An 11,036-nucleotide genomic window follows, 5' to 3' on the forward strand; every position below is an offset into this window, starting at 1 on the left:
CTTCGCTGCAGCTCTTGTCCCTCCAATGAGTGGCTGGTAGGGGGTTGGGGGGGCCCAGTCCCACCCTCACCTCCAGGCCCCAACCCAGGGACCCTACAAGTAGCAGCCTCCAGCTTATTCACTTGGGGGCTTCACCACACCTCTTCCCATGATGTACCCAAGGTATTTAGCTTCTGATAGTCTTATGGCATACTTGGCTGGATTAGCTGTAAGGCTCGCCCACCTCAGGGTATTCAGTACTGCTTCCACCTTTCCCAGGTGGGTTTACCAGTCTGGAGTATGGATAATCATGTCATCCAGGTATGCAGTGGCATAGCTGGCATAGGGGCGCAACAACTTGTCCATAAGCCACTGAAAGATGGCTGGGGCCCCATATAGTCCAAAGGGGAGGACAGTGTACTGGAATAGACCCTCTGGCATGGAGAAGGCAGTCTTTTCTTTTGCTTCTTTGGCTAGGGGAATCTGCCAATTTCGTCAAATCCAGGGTGCTCAGGAATCAGGCCTTGCCCGATCGGTCAACTAACTCATCTATGTGTGGTATAGGGTATGCACTGAATTTGGAAATCTCATTCAGACAGTGCAAGTCATTACAAAACCTCATGGTGCCATCGGGTTTAGGCACCAGCACAATCGGGCTGGACCACTGGCTGTGGGATTCTTCAATGACTCCCAGTTCTAACATTTTCTTTACCTCTGCCTTGATATCCTCCCTTTTTGCCTCTGGGATTCTATAGTGTCTTATTGTTATCTTGGACCCAGGGTTTGTGATGGTGTGGTTGTTTGGCCCAGCTTTGTTGAGAACACATCTCAATTTCGATTGACCATCTCGGTCACCTCAGTCTTTTGGTCCGGCGTTAGTTTGGGGGATATCTTCACCTGCTCGTGTGGGTTGTTTTCCTGAGGCAGAGTCTCTAGGGTGACTACACATGTCTCTCGGGCCTGCCAAGGCTTCAGGAGGTTAACTGGGCAGACCTGCTCTTGTTTCCAGTGACCCAGCTGTTGCACCTTGTAATTTACTTCTCCAGCGGGTTCGACTACTTCATAAGGCCCAGCCATTGGGCCAAGAGCTTGCTCTCAGCCATGGGTATCAGTACCATTACTCAATCTCCAGGCTGGAACTGTCGAACCTTTGCTCAGCAGTTATAGTAGGTCTGCTGGGTCTCTCTGTGCCTTCTCCAAGTGTTCTCGTATGATGGGAGTGACTTAGGCTATTCGGTCTCTCATCTGCAGTATGTGGTCAATTATGTTTTTTTCCCGGGTTCAGTTTCTTGCTCCTCCAGTGAATAGCTGGTAGGGGGTAGGGGGGAGCTCAGTCCCACCCTTGACTACAGGCCCCAACCCAGGGGCCCTACAAGTAGCAGCCTTGTGCTGTGGCTTAAGGAAAGCTGCTAGCTTCCCTGGGTTACTTCCCCTTGCCCCTTGACTTAATGTCTGGACCCTGCTCGAACAGGGGCCCTTCCTGGCCTCCTTGCCAGGGGAGGCTCTTGACCTCTGACAGCCCCATTGGGCATGGTAGTGCTAAACCAAATGTCCAGTTCGATCTTCCCCTTCTCACAGGGTCTCTTCCTTCAGACCTCCAGGCCTGGGAAAGGTCCTTTGCCCTCTTCAGGCAGGGTTTTTCCCTCCCCCAGTCTTTGTACCTGCAGGGTTCTCTTCTGCCAGCGTTCTGCTCCTTCTCCTAAACCCTCCTGGTTTATGACAGCATCTTGCCCGCTCATACACTCTCTGGTAACTCACCTCGCTCTCACAACTCCAGTCACACCCTTTCTCTGGAGAGGAGGCTTTTAACGAGTCCTGGGCAGGGCCTTGTTTGGCTCCAGGTATGTTAATTAACATGATGCCCTGCCTCCCTTCCTCCCTGCAGGGAGTGAGTGGTCCCACCACTGACGCTACTACTACCTGTGTGGGACCTTTCCTGGACAGCTGGAACCTACCCCAGAGCCTGCTGCTGCTGTTGCTGCCTGGAGAAGGAAGACTATCACTGCTGCTGGGGGAGAACACCGAATGGGTGAAGAAGACTCGGAAGGGGGTTTGTTTGTTCCTGGACTGAGTGACTTTACCATCTTTGCTCTTGTGGTGGTGGGGATGGTTCCTGTTGTCACTGTGGGGAGAGGAAGGAGTGGCATGGAGCCCTCCCCCCAATCAATCTACTCTCCTCCCCACCACCACCATCGCTGTTGCCCCCTCCACTACCCACAGCCACCCTCCACCAGCTGCATCACCTCCTCACCCCTCATCTCAGCCGTTTGCCTCTTGACCATTTGGGACTGCTGCAGCAGCAAGGACTTTATTTCCTACTACCCAGGCTCACGTGGGTGCACATGATTCCTCCCCTCCACTCCTTGGACTTGCCCTCCCTTCCCCAGCTACGTTTGGCTGGAGGCTCCCCCCCGCCCCACACACTCCACTTTGCCATCCAGCCTCTCTAAGGCAGTTTGCCCCCCCACCCCCCCATTTCCCTTCATAGCCTGCCCCGCCAGCCCCTTGCTGCCCACTTTGTCCCCTACCCCTGCTACTGTTTTTCCCTAGGAGTTTGTTTGGTTTCCCTGCCCCACCCTAGCCCCTGTGATTCCCTTGTTCTTTCCTACCCCATCCACAGCTTGTGGTACACCTGTCTCCCCACCCCCCTTTGCTGCTTGTCCCTGCCCCACCCCACCACACCTGCTCTATGTGCCCATGCTCCCCAAGTGCCCATGAGCCCCCATAGCCCCCTGGTTCTTTTCGTTGTGCCCCCGCTCACTGCACACCCTGATGCCTTTTAACTCTCCCCACCCAGTGCAGCCGGAAGAGCCAGCACTTCCCCTGCCCGAAACAAGGCCCTTGTGACCTTTCCTTATTGGCGCCCTCCTCCCCTGTGTGCAGCCTAACAGGGAGGAGAGGTCATTCAGACTTCCCCTCTCCCTCCTTCTCTTCCCCCACTTTTTCCCTGGTGCTTGCCCCTGTGACCCCTCCCTATAAGTACTCTCCTCCCCTACCTGCATGTCACTGGGGATGAACAGTCAGCCCTTTCCCACCCCTTTGCCTTTGCCCACCCCCTTCAGTGCTTGCTCCTGTCTCCTTTCTCAAATGGATGGGGAGACTGACGGGAACTCCTTCCCCAGTCAACCCCGTCCCCCGCCCTCAGCCTGTTCCCCCACCCATTTCCGTGGCTACCACTATGACTGACGCCACTGCCGAATCTAATGCCACCACTACCCACACTGGGGCACTAGCAGCAGCAGGCAAAGGAGGGACTGCCACCTCTGCAGCTGCAACTTCCTTGGCCAGCAGAAAGGGCCATGGTCAAAAGAAGGGCAAGAGCCCGACCTGGAAGGCAAAGCCTCCCGGAGTAGGTGCCGCTGTCTGTGCTGTGGCCCCACTATCAGCCACAGACCCCCCTTCCCCTGCCGTCCCCTCCACCCGCTCTAGGGATGCTCCTGCCTCGACCCCCAGGGTGTACGCCCAGGTAGCCACCACCCCTCCAGCCACTGCCCCATCATCTGCCCCCGCCGCCTCCTCAAATAACATCTCTAGTGGCTGGGACCCCTTCCCCACCCTGACCAGGAGGTACGGCGTCCATTGCCTCCTGGTGGCCGCATCACCCCACGTAGAGACCTACATGCGAGCGTTGGCATGGGTGGTGAGGCCCTTGGCCATCGTGGTGGCCTCCAAGATATACCGCAAGGTTGTCTTCTTTCTAGCATTGGAGGCCGCTGCCCAGGGGGCGGTAGAGAAGGGTCTGGCAGTGGGGAGCATCTATGTCCCCCTAGAGGTCCTGGGCGCACGGGTGATCCTTACCTCTGTCCCATCCTTCCTCCCTAACACTGCCCTGCTCCCCTTCCTCTCCACCCTGGGGAAACCTATTTCTGTTATCAGCCCTCTCTCACTGGGCTTCAAGGAACCCACCCTCTGTCATATTTTGTCCTTCCACCAGCAGGTCCAGATCCAGCTGCTACCGACAGCAGCACATAACGGGGAGGTTCTCGAGGGGTCCTTCCTGATGCCACATCAAGGGGCCTAGTATCAGATCCACTGTTCTTCGTGGGAGGCCTGGTGCTTCCTCTGCCGGATGACAGAGCACGTTCAGAGGGACTGCCCCCTGGCCTGGCATGGAGGAGCGCCTGAGCCCCTTGAGGTCACAGTAGGCACCGGCCCTGCCACCACCGGCGACCCTGAGTGCCTGGGCCCCATGGCTGCCCATCCTCCTCCTCCTGTGGAGGACGCCGCACACCGGGGACATTAGTTGATGGCTCCTTCATGGAGCTGTGAGCATGGGCGTGTACTTGGCGCGGTTCACCCCTCACCCCAACACCTGCCCCCTTTGCGGCGTGAGGGAGACCCTGGCGCATGTCTACCTCAAGTGCGCCAGGCTGCAGCCCCTGTTTTGGCTCCTCCAGATCCTCCCGCTGAGGTTCTGGCTGCACTTTTCCCCACATCTGTTCCTCTATGCACACCCCATCCGGGGCCCCACAAAGTCATGGGACCTCCTCGTCAACCTCCTCCTAGCTCTGGCCTAAGTGGCCATCTATAGCACCAGGGAGAGGCGGTTGTCTGAGGGGGTGCTCTGCGAATGTGGGGCCTATTTCCATTCCTCCATCCATTTACGCATCCGGGCAGTGTTCCTCTGGGCAGCGTCTGCTGGCTCCCTAGATGCCTTCTGGGAGCAGTGGGCGCTGTCCGGGATTCTCTATTTGGTGTCCCGTTCCGGTTCACTCCGTTTGACCTTTTGACCTTCACGCTCTTTCCAGTTTTTTCGTTAGTTGTCCCCTCTGAAATCAATTGAGTCCCAGGTCCAGTGGTTCCTCCCCTTAGGCTGGGAGAGGGGCCCTTAGCAAAGCCCGCCCACTTCCCAGAATTGAAATAGTAGCACACTTTGGTAGCCATCTAGTCTGACCCTGTCACACTAGGTAATCCTTGACCTCCATTTTGCTCTCCCTCAGGCTGCTTTCACAGGCCCTGATCTAATACATTGCAAGTTATTCCCACTGACTTCAATGGGCATTGGATCAGACCCACACTCCGTAGAGGGACCTATCCTGCAGAGATCTGCAATAGGATCAGAGCTGTGCAAAGTAAGCTGTAAATTACCTTTGCACCGGACCCTTAACCTGTATTCTGGTTGGTCCAGATGCACCACATAACTTGGCCTAGGCCGTCTAGGGATAAAGCTGGAGATCCAACCTTGAGGGTTTCTTTCTTTCTTTCTTTCTTTCTTTCTTTGCACATTTTGGTTGAAACAAGCCATGCCTTACATCTCCACTGTGGCTGAGGGGGAGTCGTGTTGTATTTGTGACTGGTCATTAAAGGAGTATGATATTTTGTACCTATAATTGCTTCTCTGTTTTACAAGAAGGCACCACACCTATGCCTACAGAGTCCTTTCCATGGCTTGACTTGGGTGTGTTCTTCAAAAAAGCAATAAGCCCGCTTTGTCCTTTGGAAAAGAACTTGTCTATGAACCAACTACTCATGAAATTAAAAATAAACTTGTTGGCTAGCATTAAACTGTCTCCATGGGCCTTACAACAATTACCCTTTAATGAGGATTTGGAACGCATGCCATGCACTGCTGGCTCCGATCATTGCGTACCCTCATGATCAGAGAGGATAAATTGGTCTTTAAAATGATCTATCCTCCAAATAGCTGAATGTGGAAATGGCATGCAGCTGTTCCTGCTCCCAGTGGAAGTAATCCTGGCCAAGCTCCCTTTTGTGGATGCTCACCAGGAATCTGTGTATGGACCCACAAGCTGGGTCTTTGTGCTTCTGAGTTTGCCTGAACAGGCTCCAACCACAGTTTTGGCTCTGGTCTCTTGGGCACACTTCCTGAGCACTGGCTCCATCTCTAGGAAATATGAGCCTCAAGACCAGTGCTGAACCTCCCAAGTCTGCCCCATAGCTTAAGCACATCCTTCCCAGGGTTCAGAACTTTAGGGACATGTGACAGTTGAAGCAAGTAATGCAAAAACTTTACAGAGGGATTTCTTAACCAAACACACTTTACTCCTAGATAAATCCCAAGATCTACACAGATCTAGGCAGAATAATAAGACATCTGCATGCAATTCCTGCTGTCAAAATCCTCACCACTCTTGAGCTCAATCTTCTCTTCCTGTTCTGGTTGGTCAGCCAGTTGCCTGGAGCAGACTTGGTCCTTTTATAATTTCCTGTTGCCTCTATCATGTGATCTTCCTGGTCAGCCTCAAAGCCCTCAATAGGTGATTATGGTCCCTCATCAGGTAATCTGTTCCTGGTTACTGCCCAGCTGGAGTCCAGACTGGAAAAAATGGTTTCTTGAATCTTTGGCCACACTCTTTAATATACCCATTGTACTGCCAGAACAGAGTCATTAATGGTAATGACCTTTCATTATTCTGCATTGTTCACCCTGTCTCAAAACCCCTTGGAATTTCAGTCCAAGGTAAAAAGATAACAGGGAAGACACAATCCAGTCTTACAATCAAGATGCTGCTCAGAAAACAAAATTAAGTTTGTAGTTTGATACAGATACATACAGACATATACTAACTTGTCACAGGGAGTAAGGCCAGTGGCTCCAGCAGGAGGAAGATTTGGCCCTATGTTGGTGAACTGTTTTGAATGTTTGTGATTTCATTCACAGAAGGTGAAATCCACTCCAGTGCACAAGCTCTGCATCACTTAAATCCTAGTTTGAGGATTTTAGTGTGGCATAAGTGATGCCTAAGCTTTGTACTGGCCCTCCAGCTACATCCCCAATTTATGGAAATGCATATGACATTTCAGGGGGCAGATAACTGACTCTGCACAGAATTGCAGGGGGCAGTTACGAATAACCCCAAACTGTAGTTTACCTAACTCAAACACCACTCTGCCCTGCTGCCGTACAGCAAATAACACAGGGAAGGCACAGCACATTGCAAAGATAGCTCTGGGTTATATTCAGTGTGTTGGGGGGAAAAAATCTTAACCATTGCAAAAGCCAGCAGGCACGATAGCTCCAAATGGAATCTGCCTGAATAAAATTCAGTTCAGGCTGTTTTGTCTAAATCATACAACTCTACAAAGCTCAATATCAAAAGGTCAATTTGCTTCATTTCAGCTAGAAGACAGGGAAATAGCCAGTGCATGAGAGAAAGTGGACACCTTACATCCCACTGCTCCCCTGAGGAGACAAACAACACAGCTCAGGTCTTGGCCCTGAAAGAAAGAGAGCATGAGAGAGAAAGCAAGAAAGAGAGAAGGAAAGAGAAGTTTGGCTGAATCAGTGTAGTCAGAAGTATTGGTAGGATTGTGACCCTGGGACCCAGGAACTCTGTGTTAATGCTTGTCTTTTCATAGCTGGCCTATGATGCCCCCACATGAACTGTCGTTTTGTGTTATACATAGATGCTGATGAGCTGATTGAATGAGCACCAGTTTCCCCCTGCTTTGAGCCTGGAGGATGCAAATCTTATGTCCTCAGAACAATACATTTGAGTGAACCCGAAAAGCAAGGTGGGAGAGGTGAGAAATGCCCCCTAAGACTTGCGAACTGCTCCCTATAAGAAATTTCTAAAACGCTTTAATTCTCTGTTGTTCACATGAGCACTTTGAGGCTTGTAAAAAGGAAGTATCCTTCCTGACCCATTCTGTCCTCCATTAAACCAGCGTACATTTCTTTTGTTGTGTAGTCAGGATTGCACCACACCCTTCTTTCCTCCTCCTTCCTTCTCCGGGGTCTGTTGCCAGATCCTGTCAATTCTTCCTCTTATTCTTTTCCCTCCATCCCAGCCACTGAAACCGCCACCCATTGAAACATCCTAGCGTGTCTCATCTTGAATATTTCAACCTACTCTCTACAGCCTCCCTGCCCCTCACCTAACCCCCTCTACCCAGGCTATGCAAACTCCTGCTGCTCAATCATCTTTCTACTCCTGCTGTTCTCACCAGGTCTCTGGCCTCTTCAGATCCCTTCACTGATTTCCACTGGCCCTTGCACTGCAGTTCCAAGTGATTCATGCTCACCTCCATGACCCCACACAACTCAGTTCTGCTTTCCGCTCTCATTCCATATTGCAGGCAGGCTGCCCCTTTTAGGGGCTGCGGATCCAGAGAGCCACAGCCCTGGCCTAAGGAGAAGCCCAGAGGGCAGTTGTTGCGACCCAGCCTTGTAAGAGAGGGAGGGCTAGGGGAGATGAGACCTGCCTCAGCTTCCCCAGAACACACACACACCTTTCTTCTGATGAGACAGAGCTGCAGGCCCAGCCTTAGCGATAGGTGAAGTGAGCAATTGCCTAGGGTGGCAAAACGTAAAGAGCGGCTGCTGGGCTGCAGTCACCCACCTCCCACCGAGACCCGCCGTGCAGCCAGGAGCCCAGCGGCAGCCACCAGCATCCCGGGAAGCGGGTGGCAGCCGCCCGTCCCCACTGGCAGTGGGCAGCAGCTGCCCCTTCCCCTCTGAGAGCCAGGCTGCAGCTGCCCATGGCTTTCTCATCAGTTTCACCACTCTGAGTGACAAGAATGACAACCCCTGCGCTGCTGCCAATACTCAATTTTTTCCGCTGGGGGGGAGGAGGGGCACAGGTTTTTATTTTGCCTGGAGTAGCAGAATATGTAAAACTGATGCTGTAGATCTGGAAGTATCTTCCCTTCCCCCTTCAGCGGTTTCTGTGTCTTTACCATTCTCTAGCGGGACTTCACAACAACATTCCTTTTAAACTCTGGGTCACAATACTGACAGCCCTAGTCATAGCTAAGATGTCATTTCCCACCAGCACTTCCATTGGAATACAATCCAACACCCCAGTTTTTAAGGTACCTTCCCACTCCAAAAGTGCCTTAGCCAAAGGTACAAGAACGTTATCTTTTCCCAGTGCCAGGAGTTCTACCTCCTAGCTAGGTAACATGTCAGTCTCTTTTGACCATACTTTCCCTGACCAGAGAAATCAGGGCACTAATGTCTCTCCACCCTAGGCGTTCTTTGTCATGCACCTTGGCAACTTTAATAAATTCCATGTCCACCTCCACCCACTCATGCCTCACAAAATTAGCTCCCTAGGCTGGCTGGCTGGCCCTGTGGTCTCCCTGAGGCTAAGGGAGGGCTGTGAACCTTCACTGGGGTCAATGGAACACTGATATTAGCCAAAGTCTATAATATCTCAGGGCATGCCACAGAAAGTACTCATTTAAATTACTTGTAACAATAAGCCTTAGGCAGCCACGCGGTTTTCCCAACCATGCTCATCAAGTTTTAATATATTACCCAGCTTGGGCAACACAGCTCCCTGAGTGCACCCTCACTAAACATGGTGGGATTGATCCACTGAGGTGCTGGGTGATCTCGGCTTCTCTGGAAGTCAGCACCTCACCACATCAGGCTATCCACGTGCCTGACTTCATCCTCCACCCACTTTATTGAAACAAGCATGGTCTTCACTGTTCTACCAGTTGTTTCAGAAGCTTAGAGTTGTTTCTGCCACATCAGATGGTCCCGTCTATCAAGTCAGTCATTCTGGCAGTTGATTTTTAACTCGTATCCAAGAGACATCAAAGGATAGTTCTGCTGGATCCACTGGGGCCTTTGCTGAGCTTGCCAGTGGGGTACCTTGTCACTATACAGCCTGGGCTGCTCCCTATTGTTCTCTCTTTTATTAGCTGGATGCAGCTCATTGGAAAAAGAATGTCCACCTGGACTTGTTATTCTGATATACAAAAGAGTGGGAAATGTTGGTGCCTGAACGTAGCAATAGGAGCTCTAAAATAAAAGCTCCACCCACACATAGGCATTATTTCAGATCCGGTTCTTTTCCTCTCCTTAGAGAAGTCAGTATTCACCAACCAACACACATGTTCCTTTCTCTTCCACTTCTATTTTTTAAGGCGGAGTCTTTCAAGATACTAAGTGCCCCATGCTCACATGGGAATTAGTGGGTGTTGTGGGTGATCAACAGCTCTAAGGATATAGGCCTCCCCAGATCCACAAAAGTATTTAAGCGCCTAAATCTCAAGCTTAGGTGCCAGAGTTCAGATTTGGCTCCACTGTGAGCCAAAAAGCTCCCACTGAACCCTATAGGCATCTCAACTCACTCAGTGCCTAAGTTTTCATGGTAAAAGTTCCCTAAGTTTCTGCCCCTGGACCTGGACCTGGGCACTGCTGCCTCACAGTAGGTATCTCCTGCCTAAGCCCAGAGCAATTCATGAACCAGAAAAGAGAGGTGTTCAGCCACATAAGTCTCATATGGGGCCCAATCAGGTAGGTGGCCTCTGAGTAAGCTTAAAGGATTGGCTCCCATTTAAAATCTGGCTAGATAAGGAGGTAGTGCCATCTTATAAGTTTTAACTCAGTGATGGCTAGAAAGCTGGGTAGATCATCAGGCTCAATGGGTAGTAATCAATGGCTCGATGTCTGTTGGCAGCCGGTCACGGTCTGTTGGCAGCCGGTCACAGGGGTCGGTCCTGGGGCCGGTTTTGTTCAACATCTTTATTAATGATCTGGAGGATGGGATAGGTTGCACCCACAGCAAGTTTTCAGATGACACTAAGTTGAGGGGAGTGGTAGATATACTGGAGGGTAGGGATAGGACACAGAGTGCCCGAGACAAACTGGAGGATTGGGCCAAAAGAAATCTATTGAGGTACAACAAGGACAAGTGCAGAGTCCTGCACTTAGGATGAAAGAATCCCATGCATTGCCACAGATGGGGACCAACAGCCTAGGCAACAGTTCTGCAGAAAAGGACTGGGGGTTACAGTGGACAAGAAGATGGACTATGAGTCAACAGTGTTCCCTTATTGCCAAGAAGGCTAACGGCATATTGGGCTGCATTAGTAGGAGCATTGCCAGCAGATTGAGGGAAGTGATTATTCCCCTCTATTCGGCACTGTTGAGGGCTCCTCACTCCAGAAAGGATGTGGACAAATTGGAGAAAGTCCAGCGGAGGGCAACAAAAATTATTAGGGGGCTGGAGCACATGACTTAGGAGGAGAAGCTGAGGGGATTAGCCTTGTTTGTCTGCAGAAGAGAAGCGTGCATGGGGATTTGATAGCAACCTTCAACTACCTGAAGAGGGTTTCCAGGGAGGATGGAGCTAGGCTGT

Source organism: Emydura macquarii, unplaced genomic scaffold (assembly GCF_026122565.2).
Source record: "Emydura macquarii macquarii isolate MOO-44397 ecotype Brisbane River unplaced genomic scaffold, CSIRO-AGI_Emac_v2 contig_1027, whole genome shotgun sequence".
In the NCBI taxonomy this organism is placed as follows: Eukaryota; Metazoa; Chordata; order Testudines; family Chelidae; genus Emydura; species Emydura macquarii.